This window comes from Sceloporus undulatus, chromosome 2 (assembly GCF_019175285.1).
Source record: "Sceloporus undulatus isolate JIND9_A2432 ecotype Alabama chromosome 2, SceUnd_v1.1, whole genome shotgun sequence".
Taxonomy (NCBI): domain Eukaryota; kingdom Metazoa; phylum Chordata; class Lepidosauria; order Squamata; family Phrynosomatidae; genus Sceloporus; species Sceloporus undulatus.
In genome coordinates this window covers 127986132-128005468 of record NC_056523.1, presented here as the reverse complement: position 1 = coordinate 128005468, position 19337 = coordinate 127986132, and the positions used below count along the sequence as shown (strand labels likewise).

General features: G+C 47.3%; 1 pseudogene; it reads left to right on the top strand.

The window, feature by feature from the left end:
• The first annotated feature begins 15898 nt into the window (after positions 1 to 15898).
• On the top strand, positions 15899 to 16399 carry LOC121920403 (annotated as a pseudogene).
• The last annotated feature ends 2938 nt before the right edge of the window (positions 16400 to 19337 follow it).

Here is a 19337-nt window from a genome sequence, read left to right as displayed (position 1 = left end):
GTATAGTGGTAACACTGTTACAAAGCCAACTGAAGAGGCACAAAAGTCACTGTGCAAGCTTTCAAAACCCAGTCTTTCTTCATGAGTCAAATATGTTTCTTTGGGTTGTTGTTGTTGTTGTTGTTGTTGTTAAATGCATGTAGAGGAGACCAGGAGGAGTGACATTGTAGTCTGCATGTCAACTTGAGTACATATATTGGGAGAAAGGCGGGATATAAGATACTACTACTACTACTAATAATAATAATAATAAGAAGAAGAAGAAGTAGTAAAGAAGGGTCTGCAATATATCAAATTTGATTTGTCAAGTCAAACCTTTAGGGCCCTGGGCCTGCTAAGAACAGGAAAGGCAATAAAAACAGAGCAATAAAAAGACTGCTAACATCTCCATCCTTGTAGATATGTTCCCTCGTGTTCTCCATCCTCCGTATAGGTACTGAAAGAGAGGAGTGTTGAAGAAGACAAGATGTGACTTCCACACTGCTTCCATCTCTCTTGGTGTACACTGCAATGGACTAGACACTCTCTGACCTTAAGGGGGACGAGACAGGCTTCAGGTTTCAAAGAGGTCTTGGGATACCTGTCCGGAAGTTGGGATACAGCAACTTCGCATGCTAAGCCTTTCTAGTACTATATCTCTATGATGCTTTTAGGCCAAGACCTTTTCTAGGAATGCATGTCAATGGTAGTTTTATTGTTTACTAGCAGCCCCTCCTCACATCCTGCTCTCATTTCCTGTTTACCATGAGGACACTTAATTTCCTTTGTCCTGGGTGAAGAAGACACAGATCAAGTCGCCATTACTAGCTTGCTGACCTTTGTGGAGATGGATGCATGCTGAGGAAATATCTTTCTTTTGAGATGCTTGGAGACTGTTTTTCTACCTGATTTTTCCTGCAACATGAAGCTGTGCCTGTGTACTTGTTTGTACACATGATTTTGTAAGTAAACTTATTTTCTTTTTTCACTTTTAACCAAGTGACTGTGTTTCTTTTATTGGGGACACTGGGGGCTGGGAGAAAGGTGTGGAGCTAGTTAAACTATCTTCCTGCTTGCTCACTCTTTTGCTGTGGGGAACTTTGCTAGCAAGATTAAAGTTAATCTTGCTTCTCCTTCCTGAGTTTCTAACAATTCTCAAGGAAGACCCAATATTCCCAACACCGGAAGACTGACTGCTTCGAGTGTATGTACCTACGCCTGAAGACCAGGGACAGTATAGGGATTCTGTTGGTATACCATCCACCCCGTTGTTTAACAGACTCCCTATCTGAGCTGATGCAACTGGTCTCAGGAGTTGCTGTTGGAGTCGCCCAGACTTTTAGTCCTGGGTGACTTCAACATCTCACTCGAGACCAGTCTAATGGGTGCGGCTCGGGAGTTCATGAAATCCATGACAACCATGGGCCTTTCCCAATTGGTCAATGGGCCAACACATTTTGTGGGTCATACTCTTGATGCAGTCTTTAGTATGGAGCAGGAATATCTGTGGGCAGAGGTAGTTAATACCTCTGCATTGTCATGGACGGATCATTTACTGGTCAGGGCAGAACTAAGAGCCACTGTCTGCTCCCTCAGGGGTGGAGGACCCATTAGAATGGTCCACCCTCAAAAGCTAATGGAACCAATCGGATTCCAGAAAGCTCTAGAGGGTTTGATGGTTGATGATGCCGGTGATTCTGTTGAAGCCTTGGTGAATATGTGGAACACCGATCTTACTAAGGCCATTGACACAATCGCTCCTGAGCGTCCTTTCTGACCCGCTTCAAATCAGAAGCCCTGATATACCAGAGAGCTGAAGAATATGAAGCGGGTGGGACAACGACTAGAGCGTGATTGGTGGAAATCTGGACTCTTATCTGACAAAACTCACCATAAGAAATTCCTTTGTTCTTATGGAGAGGCAATTAAAGCAGCAAAGAGAAGACCAGCAGCCTAGCCTGAAGCAAGCCTTCCCTCTCTCCCCAACTCCACCAGGGGCAAAGAAGGCAGCAGAGGCCAGGCAGCAGCAGGAGGGCGTGGCAGGAGTGGTAAGCTTAAAAGCCACTCCCCCAGCCCTCAGGAAGACCAGCAGCCAAGTCTGAAGCAGCTTTCTCTCTCTCCCCAACTCCACCAGGGGCAAAGAAGGCAGCAGAGGCAGGACAGCAGTCAGAGGGTGTGGTCCCTCTGGAGGCAGGCCTATGAAGAGCAGCACAGCTATTCTTCTCCCTAAGAACATTGGGATCAGAGAATAGTAAGACCAATGGGATGTGAGGGGGGTGAGTTGGCTGGGACTAAACTTGGAGCAAGAATTGAGGTTGTGTGGGGCAAAGGAAAATATGGCGACAACAGAGTGAGGTTATGTTACAAAGGAAGGCGGGATCGATGTTTAAAAGCGATCCCACATTCAGCTCACTCTGTTACCCAGAATAGATTGGGGGGCTTACCAATCATGCCACAGAACCTTACCTTGCTCCTTTGTAATGCCAGGTCGGTAAAGAATAAGACCCACATCATCCACAACCTCTTTGTGGATGAGGAAGCTGACCTGGCCTGTTTCACAGATACCTGGCTGGGGGATGACAGTGCCATCACCTGGAATCAGTGAGCAGATAAGGGAAAGTGGGCGAGGGGGCGGAGTGGCTCTGGTCCACAGAGATAATCTCACCTTGACCAGGATACCTATCCGGAAAACTGACCACTTCAAGTGTATGTACATCAGCCTGAAAACCAAGGATAGTATAGGGATTCTGTTAGTATACCGTCCACTTCATTGTCCAACAGACTCCCTATCCAAGCTGACACAGCTGGTCTCGGAGTTGTTGTTGGAGTCGCCCAGACTTATAATTCTGGGCGACTTCAACATCCCACTTGAGACCAGTTTAACAGCTGCAGCTCGGGAGTTCATGGATTCCATGACAGGCATGGGCCTATTCCAATTGGTTTCCGGGCCAACACATTGCACAGGTCATACCTTTGATGCGGTCTTCAGTACGGAGCAGGAATATCCGTGGGCAGAGGTAACTAGTACCACCGCACTGTCGTGGACGGATCATTTCCTGGTCAAGGCTGAACTAAGAACCACAGTCTGCCCCGTCGGGGGTGGAGGACCCATTAGAATGGTCCGCCCCTCGAAGGTTAATGGAACCAACTAGAGGGTTCCTTGGTTGGTAATGCTGGTGATTCTGTCGAAGAACACCGATATCGCCAAGGCCATCGACACAATTGCTCCCAAGCGTCCTTTCCAACCCGCTCTGAATCGTAAATCATGGTACACCAAAGATCTGAGGAAAATGAAGCGGGTTGGACAATGACAAGAGCGTGAGTGGCGTGACACTCAACTCTTATCTGACAGAACTCGTCATAGGAAATTTCTTCGTTCCTATAGAGAGGCGATATAGGCAGTGCAGAGATCTTTCTCCTCTGCACGTATTGCATCTGCGGAGTCCCGTCCAGCAGAGCTGTTTAGGGTGGTAAGGGAACTGACACAGGTTCCAGCTGTGCACAACCCTTTGCTTAACCCGACAACAGCCTGCTGTGATGCTTTTAATAACTACTTTGCAGATAAAATCTCTCAGATAAGAGCCGACCTGGATGCCAGGATTGCTGCAGAATCGACTGATGGGGTGTCCAGTGAACCCGTTGTTGAGGTTAAACTGGATCGGTTTGAGTTTGTGAATACCGAGGACGTGGACAAGATCCTTAGAAATGTGAAGAAGACGACATGTCCACTCCATCCCTGCCCATCATGGCTGGCCATCCAGGGGGGTGATGCCTCAATGGCATTTCTCAGAGATGTCATCAATGCATCCCTTAGGGAAGGTTGTGTTCCAACTTGCTTAAAGGAGGCGGTTGTTAGACCGCTCCTGAAAAAACCTTCCCTGGACCCCCTGGATATGAAGAACTACAGGCCAGTATCCCATCTGCCATTTTTAAGCAAGGTGATTGAGAGGGCTGTCGCCCTTCAACTCCAAGTCATCTTGGATGAAACCGATTATCTAGACCCATTTCAAACCGACTTCAGGACAGGATATGGGGTGGAGACTGCCATGGTTGCTCTGGCTGACGATCTTCGTCTAGGCATTGACAGAGGAAGCGTGACCCTCCCTGTTGGTGCTTCTAGACCTCTCAGCGGCCTTCAATACAGTAGATCACAACATCCTCTTGGAACGCCTGGGAGAGTTAGGAATCAGTGGCACTGCACTCCAGTGGTTCCGGTCCTTCCTCTCGAGTAGATTCCAGAGGGTGATGCTTGGAGACAGTCGCTCCTCGAAAACGGAGCTTAAATGTGGCATCTCTCAAGGTGCCATACTGCCCCAATGCTATTCAACATTTATATGAAGCCGCTGGGGGAAATCATTCGCAGACATGGGGCAGGGTGTTATCAGTATGCTGATGACACCCAAATATATTTCTCCATGTCCCGATCAGCAGCTATGACAACAGATGGCATTTCTCTGCTCAATCAGTGTCTTGAAGCGGTAATGGGCTGGATGAGGAAAAACAAACTCAGGCTGAATCCAGACAAAACGGAGGTACTTCCAGTAAGGGCCCCCAAACCAGGTATAGGGTTGTAACCTCCAGTCCTAGATGGGGTCGCGCTCTCCACAAAGGACTGTGTTCGCAGTCTGGGGGTGCTCCTAGATCCGTCGCTTCACATGAGAAATCAGGTGAATGCGACGATCAGGAGCGCCTGTTATCAGCTTCGGCTGATACGCCAGCTGCGCCCTTTCCTGGAAGTAAAGGACCTAGAAACTGTTGTACATTCACTGGTAACTTCACGACTTGATTTCTGTAATGCACTCTACATGGCCTAGTCTGGAAACTTGTGCCTAGTCTGGAAACTTCAACTAGTGCAAAATATGGCAGCCAGGCTGGTCGCTGGAAAAACTAGGAGTGACCGAATAACACCCATCTTAAAATCTCTTCACTGGCTGCCTATTAGTTTCCAGGCACAGTACAAGGTGTTGGTTATAACCTTTAAAGCCCTACATGGCTTGGGTCCAACCTATTTGAGGGATCGCCTGCTTCCATATTATCCGCCCCACACCCTCAGGTCCTCTGGGAGGAATCTATTGCAGCCTTTAAAAACCAGACTAACTGCTACCTCCCAGAGGGCCTTCTCTGCAGTTGCTCCCAAACTATGGAACGGTCTGCCAGACAAGATCCGTCAAATTGACAGCTTTTAAAAAGCTGTCAAGATGGATCTCTTCCGGCAGGCCTTTCCTGAATAAAAGTACCTGGCCACAGAATGATTGCCCCCCACATCATGTATCAGCCCACTGCTCTGTCCTCGCTGAATTTTATTGTGTTTTTAATAGATGTTTTAATTGTAATTTGTTTAATCCTGTTTTAAGGGGGGGAATTTGGGATGTAAATTTGTAAATGTGGATTTTAACATGTTGTAGCCGCTTTGATTGTCTTATCACAGAAAAGCGAGATATAAATAAAAGTTTTATTTATTATTATTTATTATTCTCTTCGTCTGCCCATATTGTGTCTGCAAAGTCTCGTCCAGCAGAACTGTTTAGGGTGGTGAGGGAACTGATGGTGATGCCATCTACCCAGAACCCTCTACTTAACCCAACAACGGCCTGCTACGATTCTTTCAACAACTACTTTGCAGGCAAAATCTCTCAAATAAAAGCTCATTTGGACTCCAATGTCGAAGCAAAACCAACTACTGAGGTGTCCGGTAAATCCGTTTATGAGATTAAACTGGATCAGTTTGAGCTAGTGAGTACTGATGATGTGGACAAGATCCTTGGAAAGGTAAAAAAGACAACATGCCCTCTTGATCCCTGCCCATCGTGGATGGCTGTCCAGGGGGGGTGAGGCATTGATGGCACTTCTTAGATGTATCATCAGTGCTTCCCTAGGGGAGGGCCATATACCATCCTCTTTGAAAGAAGTGACTGTTAGACCACTCTTGAAAAAAACCCTCCCTTGACCCCCTGGACATGAAAAATTATAGGCCTGTTTCTCATCTACCATTTTTGAACAAGGTGATCGAGAGGGCAGTTGCTCTTCAGCTCCAAATGGTCTTGGATGAAGCCAATTTTCTTGATCCATTTCAAACGGGCTTCAGGATCAGGTATGGGGTGGAGACTGCCATGGTCTCTCTAACTGATGACCTTCATCTAGGCATTGACAGAGGGAGCATGACCCTGTTGGTGCTTCTAGACCTCTCAGCGGAATTCGATACAATAGACCACAACATCCTCCTGGAACACCTGAGAGAGTTAGGAATTGGAGGCACTACGTTGCAATGGTTCCGTTCCTTCCTCTTTGGCAGGTTTCAGAGGGTGATGCTCGGGGACAGTTGCTCTTCAAAAACAGAGTTTAATTGAGGTGTCCCTCAAGGTGCCATCCTGTCCCCGATGCTATTTAACATTTATATGAAGCCGCTGGGAGAAATCATCAGTGGATAGGGGGCTGAGAATTATCAATATGCTGATGACACCCAAATATATTTCTCCATGTCCTGGTCATCAGCGACAATGACAGATGGCATCTCTCCCCTCAACCAGTGTCTTCAGGCAGTAATGAATTGGATGAGGGGGAAAAAGCTCAAGTTGAATCCAAATAAAATGGAGGTATTTATGATATGGGCCCCCAAACCAGGTATTGGGCTGCAACCTCCAGTCCTAGAGGGGCTCACGCTCTCCTCGAAGGACTGTGTTCACAGTCTGGGAGTGCTTCTTGATCCGTTGCTTCAGATGAGGAATCAGGTGAATGCAACAGTCAAAAGCGCCTGTTATCAGCTTTGGCTGATATGCCAGCTGCGCCCTTTCCTCGAACAGGGTGACCTCGAAACCATAGTACATGCATTGGTAACCTCAAGACTTGATTTTTGCAATGCGCTCTACATGGGGCTACCCTTGTGCCTAGTCCAGAAACTCCAGTTGGTACAGAATATGGCAGCCAGGTTGGTCACAGGAACAGCAAGGAGTGACCATATAACACCAATATTGAAGTCACTCCACTGGCTGCCTATTAGTTTCTGGGCACAGTACAAGGTGTTGGTTATATCACCTTTAAAGTCCTACATGATTTGGGCCCAACCCATCTAAGGGATCACCTGCTTCCATACAATCCGCCCTGAACACTCAGGTCCTCTGGGAGGAACTTACTACAGCCCTTAAAGACCAGATTGACGGAGACCTCCCAGGGGACATTTTCTGCAGCCGCTCCCAATTTATGGAATGGCTGGACGAGATCTATCAAATTACCAATCTAGAGTGCTTCAAAAAAGCCATTAAGATGGATCTCTTCTGGCAGGCCTTCCCAGAATAAAATACTCGGCCACGAATAAGACTTCCCATCTATCAAACTCTGCCCATGGTTATTATTTGGATTAACTGGATTGTAGCATGTTAGTTTTAATCTTATATTGTTTAATCTTGTTTTAAGGGCAGGGGGTACTATGTATATATATGGATTATTTTAGCTTGTTGTTCGTCGCTTTGATTGCCTGGCAAAAAGCGGGATAGAAATAAACATTTTATTATTTTATTATTGGTATTCTCAGATGGAGAAGCAGAGCAACCCTATGAACTGCTTAAAATTAAGTTCCACTGAAGTCAGAGAGCCAATGCGGGTTAGTGGTCTGAGTGTTGGGCTGGGAGACCAGGGTTCAAGTCCCCACTCAGATATGGAAACCCATTGTCAGTTCAAAGGAACTCATGTTAACTGCATATGGTCCTGCCTTTGGCTGCTTTCTTTCCTTGGCCTAATACTGTAGTGTGAGATAGGGCTGCTGAGCCTTTCTTCCCTCCCTTCAGCCTTCCTTCTCTTGTTTCTTGAGTTTATGCTTCTACTGTTGCCAAGATAAACAGCTATTCAAGCATCACAGAATGAGTCAGAATCTGGAAAGTCATCTTGTCTTCGTTAATGTTAACTCCCCTTAGGGATGTAGCCAAGGGATGTGTGTGTCCGAGGGGTCCGGACCCCCCTCCTTCCATTAGAAAAACAAATGGCATGTGCTGCTGCGCCATTGCTGCGCCATATAATGGGCCTAAGCCCCATTATAATGTTGGCACTTAGTCTGGACCCCCCCCCTTCCTAAAATCCTGGCTACGTCCCTGCTCCACTTTGTAGCTTAGTGTCACTTGCACAGTTATTAAGCATCCCTTTTGTTGTTGTGTGCCTTCAAGTTGTTTCTGACATTTGGCAACTCAAAGGCAAATCTCACATGGGGTTTTCTTGGCAAGATATCTTCAGAGTGGTTTTGTAACTGTCTTCCTAATTGCTCTGGCTGCCTCCTGTTGCATTCTGAGATTTGCTATTTAGGGAGGGGCATTTAGAATATTCAGCCAGAGAGCTCTTAGGCCTCATTGAACTACAAACCTCAGAATGCATCAGAGCAGTTAAAGTGGAATAGCAATACTATAAGAGTGTAGTGCAATAATCTCCAAAGTATGACTTACCCATGATCATTCATTGGGTTTCCACGGCTGAGTAAGATTTCAAACTCTAATCTTCGATAGTCTAGGGATCATTCACACCTTGCTTTTTTTAGCACGACTATGTGAATAATCCCTCTCATGCATTCCTGGTTTGTTGTTCACACTATGGAACCACATCTATGCTCATCTCTGTGAGTTCGGTTGCTCACACATGTCAGTATTCGAATAAAGATGGAGTCGATGCTGCAAATGTATTCGAATGATGTTCAAGGCATGCAGCGTTTTATACTGGGTTTCTTCACATCAGTTATTCATATAGCCGAGAATCCAAATCTTTAAAAAAAACCTCAGAACCCACCCTGACATCGATTATCCTGGGTTAAGTGGTTTTTAGTAGCTCCCCCCCAATTAATTGGATGTATTCAAATGCATGCGAACAACAAAGAACCCATGAGCACCACAAAACAACCCGGTGTGGAAACCAGGGGGCTCGACAGATGAGTAGCTCCACACTGCCTGTCTTTGCCCCAAGTTGGTGCTGCAGCTTCAAAAAAGCTGCCAAGACAGATCTGTTCCAAAAGGTCTTTCCTGAATAAATTCCCCGGCCACAGACTGATTACCCCTTCACACCATGTATTTACTACTTCCCTGCCTATGTTATCTTTATTATAAATTGATTTTAAAACTCTTTTAATTGTGATATATTTAATTCTTTTTTATGTAATTTTATGTATTATATTGTATGTGGACGTTTTAGTGTGAGCTGCTCTGATTGTCTTGCTACAGAAGAGGGGAGTATAAATAAAAGTTTTATTTATTATTATTTATTTATTGCAGCAGCTGCATGCTGCAGCACCAACACATCGCCAAAAAGAAGCTGCCTAGAACAGCTTCTTTTGGCAGCACCACAAACAGGAACGGGCACCACCACGACGCCACTTCCTGCCAGTGATGTCTGTTCGCTATAAGGCAGCGACATCATCATGGCAGCCCCCATATGGATGGGAGGCCGCCATGATGATGGTATCCGTACGGACTAGGGTTTGGGAGTGTGCAGTTGCTGTGTGTTCCCGAACCCTAGAATTGGCGCCGGCACTCCACTTCCCGCCCACATGTACCGGGCCCAGGTTATTTCCATGGTGTGTTTATACTTGCACTGAGTGCACTTGGTGTAGTTTGCAGGGGGGAGGGTGGGCTGCCTCAAAACCCATTTACTACAGTATATTCAATATTGGGCTTTCCTCAGCTTCTTCTGAATTCCATAGAGTGGAGCCATGGCAGTCAAAGAGGGATCAAATTGCTATAATTGTATAGTGTGGATACCCTGACTATAAAATCATAAAGGAGCTTCCATGACAACTCAGCTAAATGAAGACCCAGAAAACAGCTATGACAATGACATGGGGGCATCAAGAAAGCTTCCCATTTTGATGGGAAGACTCTGTACCACAGCTGGGATGCATCCGATTCTTCTGCAGGACACATTTACCTATGAATGCAAAATATGACCTGTGAATGTAAACAACCAGCCAGCAGAACAGCAGGCAGAAAGGCTTAGTGTTGGCACTGGTTTAACTCTTTAAGATTTAAGGCTTGATAACAATTGGAGCAGCAAATCCATCTTTCTCACAAAATGTGAAGTGACAGTTGAATAAAGGAGAAAAAGAAATGGATGCATTCATATGGTTATGAAATAGGCATACCTCACTTAGCCTCTAGGTGGTATTGTTGCTCCACTGGGAAGGTTTATCATCTAGCTGGGTTGGACTGAGACTGGTGTAGCCACTTTTCTCAAGTGGTAAATGGCAGGCCACTCTGCTGCAGGCATTGCTTGTCTGAACTGTGCCTATACTGGGTGCATCTCAGTCGCCAAGCATATAGTTTGCATGCAGAGGTGACTAGGTTCAAGCTGGAGCACTTCCTGTTGAAAAGATAGAGAAGCAATTGGTTATGTTTAGTCAGAGACTCCAGAGAGCTGTGCCTGCTACCATTCTGGAATCTACAGTACTGGGAGATGAATCAAGACCACAATAAATATGCTGATATTCTCCTGTTCAGAGAAGCGTTCCCAGGCATTGCATAATTGTCACTTGCTATTTGATGTTCTTTTGTAGTCTGTTTTATTTAATCATTTCCTGTATTGCTATGTATTTTATATGTATTATCCTACTAGACAGGCCCCTTCCCCACCACCACTCCCTTCTCCTTCTGTGTTGTGTCTTTTTAGATTGTAAGCCTGAGGGCAGGGAACCGTCCAGTTAAAAATATTGTATGTACAGCACTGTGTAAATTTACAGTGCTTAATAAATAAAGGTTAAGAATAATAATAATACATCAGCTATTTAGTTACTTACAGCTGCATCGACACTGCAGAAATAATCCAGATTGAACTGTCATGGCTCAGTGCTATGAAATTCTGGGAATGATAGTTTGTTTGGGTCCCAGAACTCAGCGAGCTGAGAACCCAAGCATGAAAACTATAAAGATGAATTTATCTCGCTCTGAGATAGGAACAGAAGTGGGTGTGAGCTACAAATTCTCTCCTCATTGTTGGCATGATGAGCTAACTGAGAAAGAAAGGGAAGAACAGTTTTTCATTTATTGTCAGATCTAATGAGCAGACATACACATTCGGCTATATGCAAATTATGCACAGACATTACATCACTTATTAGTTAAGTCTGTCCCTGTGTCATGAGGCATTGCCTCGCCACGCACGCAAGTGTTGTGATGCCTTGGCCAAAAGAAAAATGTGTGTACTGTCAGGTTAGAGTGAGTCCTCTTGAAACAGTCTGGGCTTCCTGGAGGCCCAGGGGCAGATCCCTGTCTCAGGGGTAAGGAGGTCATTCCTGGCCATTGGATTTAGCTCCTGAGCTGCCTCCCAGTTCCTTCAGAGTGTCCCATGTATTTATCTTTTTAATCACTTTTTAAAGCAACCATGCTTTATTGCACTATTGATCAGGCAAAACCCAGAATAATCAATGAGGCATAGAGAATTCTCCCCAGATGACAAAAGAGCAATTAACTAAAGTATATGGCCAGAGCGTTAGCCCATTTAATTAATTAATGAGGTCACTTTGTCAAGTGTTTCATAAAAAAAAGCCTTTGGGAAGTAGGTGGCAGTTTGCAGGGTCCCATGGGAGAGAAAGACTGGTTTCAACAGAGTGATTCCATGCTCTCAGAGTATCAACAAAGTGAGTGGATGTTAAATGACTTCCAGCTGTCCTTCAGCTTCAGTATGACCCCCAGCAAAGAAGAACTCAGTGTCAAGGAAAGAAAAACCGTCTGCTGCTCTTCCTCTTATGAAATCATCAGTGCAGGGGATTTATGAATGTTCTTGGTAAAGAATTAAGCAGACTTGTCTCATTAGGCAAGGAAAGAGGGAAGGACTCAATTGCCATGAAGACTCCACATGCACAACCTTGATAGCTGATAACTGAGGGACTCAAGATCTTGGCTTAAATCCAAAAAAGCGTCTTTTAGGATATCAAAGACTAATTCAGTTTATTATGACAAAAACCTTCTTGGACTACAGATCACCTCATCAGATGCACAGAGTGGACTGTAGTCCACCAATGTTTTAAGGCATAAAATTTCTTAGGCTTTAAGGTGCAACAGATTAATAGTAGACCTCATCACACGGGCCCTGGGGAATGGGCCTGGCACAGAATGAAAGGGGGTGAGAAGGGAGCGGAACAGGGTTATTACCCATTGTACCACACGCTGGAATGCCGCCGCCGCCGCCAGTCCCCATTCCATTCCACATCTGTGCCAGAGAGCCCAATTTTCAGGAACTGTTCAGAACAGTTCCTGAAAATTGGCTTCTCTGGCACAGATGGAGAACAGAATGGGAACTTTCAGTGGTGGCGGCAGTGTTCCAGTGTGTGGTAAAACGGGTAATAATCCTGTTCTGCTCTCTTCCCGTCCCTTTTTGTTCCATGCTGGGCCCATTCCCCAGGGCTCATGTGATGAGATCCTGTGATGGTGAACCTTTTAGAGACCAAGTGCTCAAACTCAGTGGCATTCCCACACTGGGTGTCTTCAAGTGCTGGGGGTGGGACTTTTGCCTTCTGGGGGTGGGATTTCTGCTTCTGGGGTGGGACTTCTGGGGGCAGGACTTTCGCTTTCTGGGGGTGGGACTACTGGGGGTGGGACTTCCAACTTCTGGGGGCGGCACTTTTTTTGGGGGGGGTAAACCCAAGGAACACTCTCTCAGCCTCAGGCTAGCAATAGCAAAAAACAAAAAAACAAAAACAAAACAAAACAAAAAAAAAACCCTCTGATGAAACTTGCCAAGAAAACTCCATGCTAGTTACACCTTAGGGTCGCCATAACTCAGAAATAACTTGAAGGCACCACACATACAAGTCATGCTTTCTCAGCTTCAGAAGATGGCAATGGAAATGCCCCTCTGATGAAGCTTCCCCATGATGTTCTCACCTTAGGGTCACCACGAACCAGTGCTTGGAATGGAGCCCTGGGCCTATAGGTTGGAAATGACTTGGAGGCACACAAGAACAACAACAAGCATAATAAAGCACAGAAGGCACAGCATAAGAACAAAAACAAAGAGAGCCACTGGTTTGAGCGTGTGACTCTGGAGACCAGGGCCATGAAACCCACTGGGAGATCTTAGGCAAGTCACACACTCTCAGCCTCCGAGGAAGGCAATTGCAAACCTCCTCTGAAGAAACTCGTTTGGAGAACTTGGGCAAGTCACACTGTCTCTGCCTCAGAGGAAGGCAGTGGCAAACCTCCTTCTGAAGAAACTCACTTGGCCATGAAACCCACTGGGTGACCTTGGGCAAGTCACACTTTCTCATCCTCAGAGGAAGGCAATGGCAAACCTCCTCTGAAGAAACTTTGAGAAAGGCTTGAAAGTACACAGAAACAGGGGCAGGCTACACTCTCTCAGCTTCAGAGGATGACCATGGCAAAAACAACAACAACCCTCTCCTTCTGAAGAAACCTTGACAAGAAAACCCTGTGATAGGAACCCGTTATAGTTGCCCTAAGTCAGGAAAGAATTGAAAGCACATTGAAACTCTCTCAACTTAAAAAGATGACCATGGCAAAAACAACAACAACAAAAACCCCAACCATCTGATAAAAGCTTGACAAGAAAACCTTTAGAGTTGATCTAAGTCAGGAAAGACTTCAAAGCACATGAGCAGGCTACTCTCTCTCAGCTTCAGTGGATGACCATGGCAAAAAAAAAACAAACAACTCCAACCACCCTTCTGAAGAAACCTTGCCAAGAAAACCCCATGATAGGGTTGTCACAAATTATTTTAAGGTAAACAACATGCATTCCCCAAAATCATAATCTCTCAGTCTCGGAGGACAGCAATGGCAAACCTCCTCTGGCGAAAAGTACCAAGAACCCCCCATGATACGGTCGCCTTAGAGTCACCAGAAATGAAGGCACAGAACACATACACACCCATGTATGGTAGGAGGGAGAGAATAAAGCAATGGCGTCCCCCAGGTTTGGGGTGGGGCTTCCTGCCAGAAGGGGCAGGGCTTCTGGCATTCCTTGTTACGGCTCAGTTTCCCGAGGGTGAACCTGCCATAGGAAGGAGCCCTGCACCAGCCGCTTCTCCCTGCCTGTCCACTGCATGCCGGCCCAGATGGCTTCGTGTGCCACAGATGGCACGTGTGCCACACATTCACCAACATGGGACTAACATCTAGAGGTTATTATAATTCATTGTTTTTGGTTTTCAGAAAGGCACGTGACACTAAATAATTCTAAATATAGCTACTCAGAAGTAAGGCCCAATGAGTTTGATGATACTTCCTCCCATGTGACTGTTTATAGTGAGGATCATGTAACCCTCCAGATGTTGTTGTTCTGCAATGGCAAGGAATGCTAAAAATTGTAGTTCAGCAATAAGGAGGTGGGGGGTGGGGACTGTATGATTCCCCACCACCACTAGCGTATAGGATTATTGCTTTCTTCTCTGAGCATGTCTGCCAATAGTATGATCTGAAGACTAAAATTTATAAGTTTATAAGTAACCTCTAGAGAAAACCAATTTAAAATATGTTTACAGAAAAGTTACTGTTTAGACTACAAATTCCATCTAAGAGAAAATCCTCTAGACCACAGTCAAAGTTCTTGGGGCATTATAGGAGCTATAGTCCCCAAAAGTAATTTTTCCATGCTCCCAGCCCACCTGGGTAATGTAATGTGAGAGTAAATTTTCCAAGCTGTGAACAACCTTCTGGTACGTTTCCAGGGCTAAATCAAACTTCTCAGATGTTGGGTGAGGGTGGGCTCTTTGAAGAAAACTGGCGCATACATTGAATCAGAACCTGGAAGCGAAAAAAAAATATTTTCATATTGTGGCTTCCCAAAGCCATCAGCAAGCATTGCTACTGGTGATGTTGGCTGGAGGATTCTGGGAGTTATAGTCACAACAGGATAACATTCCCAAGCTCTGCACCTACTACATCACTGGTAGGAACAGCATTTCTGCTGCCAGGGGAAACGGTGGTAGATCTCCTGGTTTTTGATGAGAGGGTGTGTGATCCTTGTGCTGGGGATGGTGGGAAGCCAGCTTGAGAAGAGGCCATAAGCTGTGGGGAATAAAAGGGAGAATCAGCGTGATCCTGTTGCAAGGATGCAGTGCTGGCCCCATCATCTGGAACCCATGGGCAGTTACAAGTTCCCACTGCTGGCCCATACAGCTGATCCTCTCTCCTATCAGCTCTCAAAAATGGGACCCACCAATGTAGGAGGGAGCCCCCCCCCTCCCAGGGAATGATGCCTTGTAGGCCCATCAAACCTGGAGCCAGACTTACAAGGATGTAAAGAAAGGGAGCACAGAGCAAGGCTACATCCAGAGCATTCTGGTAGGCAGGCCTGCAAAGACATAGAAGAGCTGAATATAGGAGCGACCTGCCTGGACAATATTTATGTCACCATTTTATTTATTAATACTTGAAAAGTGACTTTTAGGGTCCCACTGCTGCCTAATGAATAATGAAGGATGTCCCATTAAGGTGTACACATAGACACTGAATGCATTTGACTGGCAGTCTGGCTGATGGATGTTGTGTATTACAACCATCATGCATCTGGAGAAATCAATCTCTCTCCTTGGGGAAATTAGCTGCGTCAGAGAAAGAAGCTGGGATATAGGCAACATCTCAGCAGGAAAACAGACTTCATTCCACCATCAATCTCAGGTACGGACAGAGACACTGGCAAGTGGGAGAGGCTGAGAAAAGTGGCAGGGCAAGTGCAATGCCAGCCCTGCCTCAGCAAAGCTAGGAGAGAAGGAACAGGAACTGCCTAGGCTTGTGGTTAATAAGGAAATATCATTAAGGGAGTGGTTTGATTTCATGCAGTGAATCCATGGCTGCTGATAGATGAACTGCAGGAATCCTGGATGGCAGGCAGAAAGGCCAAAGGAAAGAGCAGAAGTTGGAAAGGACAGGAGGGCTGGGAATGAGAATGATCTGAAACTTTCTCTCTCCTTGCTCTGACTGCCCTTTTCCCCCTGGCGATGGCCACTTTGGAGCTGGTCCTTTGTGCATTGTTTGCCCTGCTGGGCTTCTGCTCAGGCACTTCTGGTGTATCAATAGCTGTTAACATTACCTAGTCATCCATCGATTTTAAGACACTATTGCTTTAGGAATCTGAGTCAACCAATTATGTTTATACAGTAGTAATAGATGGGCACCTATCCGATAGGAAGAAAGCCTGTATTCACACCAGAGATACTGAATGTGATGTTACAAACCTGCTGAAGAATGTAAAAGATAGCTACGTTACTTGCATATACTCTGAAGTGCCATACCAGAATTATTATAATACTCCTCCTTATGAAGTCTCTCCATCATTCACACCTTATGCACAAACTGAGATTGGAATGCCAACCATGAAACAATTTGTATAGATAGACAAAACTTTTAAAATAGAGATATTGGATCCACTAACACCTTATAGATTTGAGAATGGAAGCTTCCAAACTATCAGGGGCATATTCAAAGATGATCTATTCTAAGTGGTGGTCCATGAATTGATACCAGTCCCTACTCCATTGGCTACAGATCCAGGGCAAGTTTTGAGGAAAGGAAGAAACAACTGTAGCCAATGGGCACAAAGGCCAGCCATATCAATTTAAATTTGCAAACAGGTCTTACCACATTCACCTATGCCTGGGTGAATGCAACCTGTATACATCCCTTATGCCAGCGAATGCAGCCTGTATACCAGATGCCAGTTGGGCTTATTTTGCAGCTTTTCAAAAATATTTTTTCCCGTTCTTTAAAAGCCGCAGAATAAGCCCAGCTGGCACCTGGGCTGTATATAGGCTACATTCGCCTAGCCACAGTGAATAAGATAAAACCTGTTTGTAAATTTAAATGCACCTCTATCCTGTCAGGGATAAGGCACTTTAAAAAGAGTGTGCTAATCTCCTAAATAAATACATATAACCTCTGGAGAGATTTTGCAAGTTGCAGCAACAAATCTATTAAGCCTTGCAAATTGTAGCAAGCTTCAATTTGTTTTCATAGCTGCGCTGGTGATCTGTATACTGACCTTTCCTCTTGCATGGCACCTAGCATCCCCAAACTGGAGAATTTACACATTTGTCTCTCACCTCGAGATGACCCACAAAACATGGAAACTTAAGGCCAGGCCTGAGATCTGGCAGCCCTACATGGATCTCCATCTATTCACTTGAGAAATGTGAGCAGCTTTCCCCCACCAGGTTAAGAAATATGCAACAGTGCAGCAGTGATTAACTTTCTCATTTAAGCTTTATGATAAGTGTCTAATCACCTGTTATTCCTCAGATATTCTCTCCAGTAATATTAGCCACTCATTTAGCTTTACAGTGGCTTTAATATCTAATCTGACAGTTGATAGTCCTTTACAAGATTGGAACAAAAGGCTTCAATGGGAGAATGGTTAGCCCCATTTTATACACGGTTCCTTTACACTTGAAAAAAAATGCACTGACCTTTTAAAATTAATTTATGTGATGCTGGAGAGCCATAAAATTCCATCCCCAGTGCACAGGCCTGTTTTGGGGTATGCTAAGGCAGAAAGGAAATCAGGAACATGTAAACACTGAAGCAATGACGCATGGACTGTGTAATAACGCACAGCTCCACCACAACCTGGTGATGGTTTGTGCTTGTTATGTTCCCATCTCCCATGATGGATGCACATTCACAGGGTGGTATAGCTTTTTCTGCCCCTGCAGTAAGTATGTAAATTTAATGTTAAAGGGTAGGTTAGCAGTGTGAACACCTTGGGAAGGGATTTCTTTGGATCTAAAGTAGGCCCTTCCATAGAGCCAATATGAGGGTCGTGAAGGATGGAAAAAGAGGGCACTCTCTCACTCTTTAGTCCAGGGGTCGGCAACCCCCGGCCAACGGGCCGTATGCGGCCCGCAGAGGCGGCAGGACTGGCCCCAGCCTGGTCCTGCCGCCGCCGCCACCGCCGCCATGGCCTCCTCCTCTTCCTCTGGGCCTCCAGGCTGCCCCCGACCCTTCTTACGTGGCGGTGGCAAAGAGGAGGACGAGGCCTGGCTTCATCCTCCTCCTTGTCGCCGCCCTTAAAGGGCCAAGGGCAGCTTGGAGGCCCAGAGGCCTCCAGGCTGCCCCGGCCCTTCTTTGGCTTCATCCCCTACTCGCCGCCGTGCCCTTAAAGGGCCAAGGGCAGCTTGGAGGCCCAGAGGCCTCCAGGCTGCCCTGGCCCTCTTCCACGGCGGCGAAGAGGACGAGGCCTGGCTTCATCCTCCTCCTCGCCACCACCCTTAAAGGGCCAAGGGCAGCTTGGAGGCCCAGAGGCCTCCAGGCTGCCCACGGCCCTTCATCTGCGACGGCAGCTCCGAGGATGATGAGGCCTGGCTTCATCCTCCTCCTCGCCGCTGCCCTTAAAGGGCCAAGGGCAGCTTGGAGGCCCAGAGGCCTCCAGGCTGCCCTTGGCCCTTCTTCCACGGCGGCGGGGGCAGGCAGGACGAGGGCAAGCTTTGTCCTCCTCGCCCCCGCTGCTCTAAAGGGTTGGGAGCAGCCTGGAGGCCTTTTGGTTTCCAAGCTGCCCCTGGCCCTTTAAGAGCAGTGGGGGTGAGGAGGACCAGCCCGGTCCTGCCATTGCCGCTGCCGTCGCCAAGGCCTCCTCCTCCTCCTCCTCCTCCTGGGCAGAGCGCGGGGCTAGGAGCCCATCCCCTTTGGTGATCCAGCCATTGGCCAGCTGGCCAAAGGGGACGGGCTCCTCTTGAGCACGCCGCCCGGGGGAGGAGCAGGAGGAGAAGGACTTCCGCGGGCTCCTTCTCGGCCCATGCAGCCCCAGGCCTCTCCCTCCAGAGGGAGGCCTGGGGCCGAAATGGAGCCCATGGAAGCGGCATACCGCCTCCCTGGGCTCACCCAGGGCCCTTGCGGCCCCAGGCCTCTCTCTCCAGAGGGAGGCCTGGGGCTGCACAGGCCGAGAAGGGGCCTGCGGAAGTGGCCTGCCGCCTCCGCAGGCTCACCCCAGGGCCCTTGTGGCCCCAGGCCTCTCCCTCCAGAGGGAGGCCTGGGGCCAAAATGGAGCCCGCGGAAGTGGCATGCTGCCTCCGCAGGCTCCCCCCAGAGCCCTTGCGGCCCCAGGCCTCTCTCTCCGGAGGGAGGCCTGGGGCCACACGGGCTGAGAAGGAGCCCGCGGAAGTGGCCTGCCGCCTCCTGGGCTCCTCCATGGCCCTTGGAGCCCTTTTGGCCAAAGGGAAGAGCCAAAGGGAAGGGCCTGGGACGGGTGCCCAAGCCCTTCCCTTCGGTCTCCCTCCCCTTCGGCCGAAAGAGCCCCTTGGAGCCCGTTTGGCCAAAGGAAGAGACCGAGGAGGAGAGGGCGGGCACACTCCTCCTCCTCCCCGTGGGGCTTCGGTGGAAGCTCCACCCCAGGTGTGCGGCCCCGCCCCCGGAGGGTGGAAGCTCCACCTCTGGCACGCGGCCCTG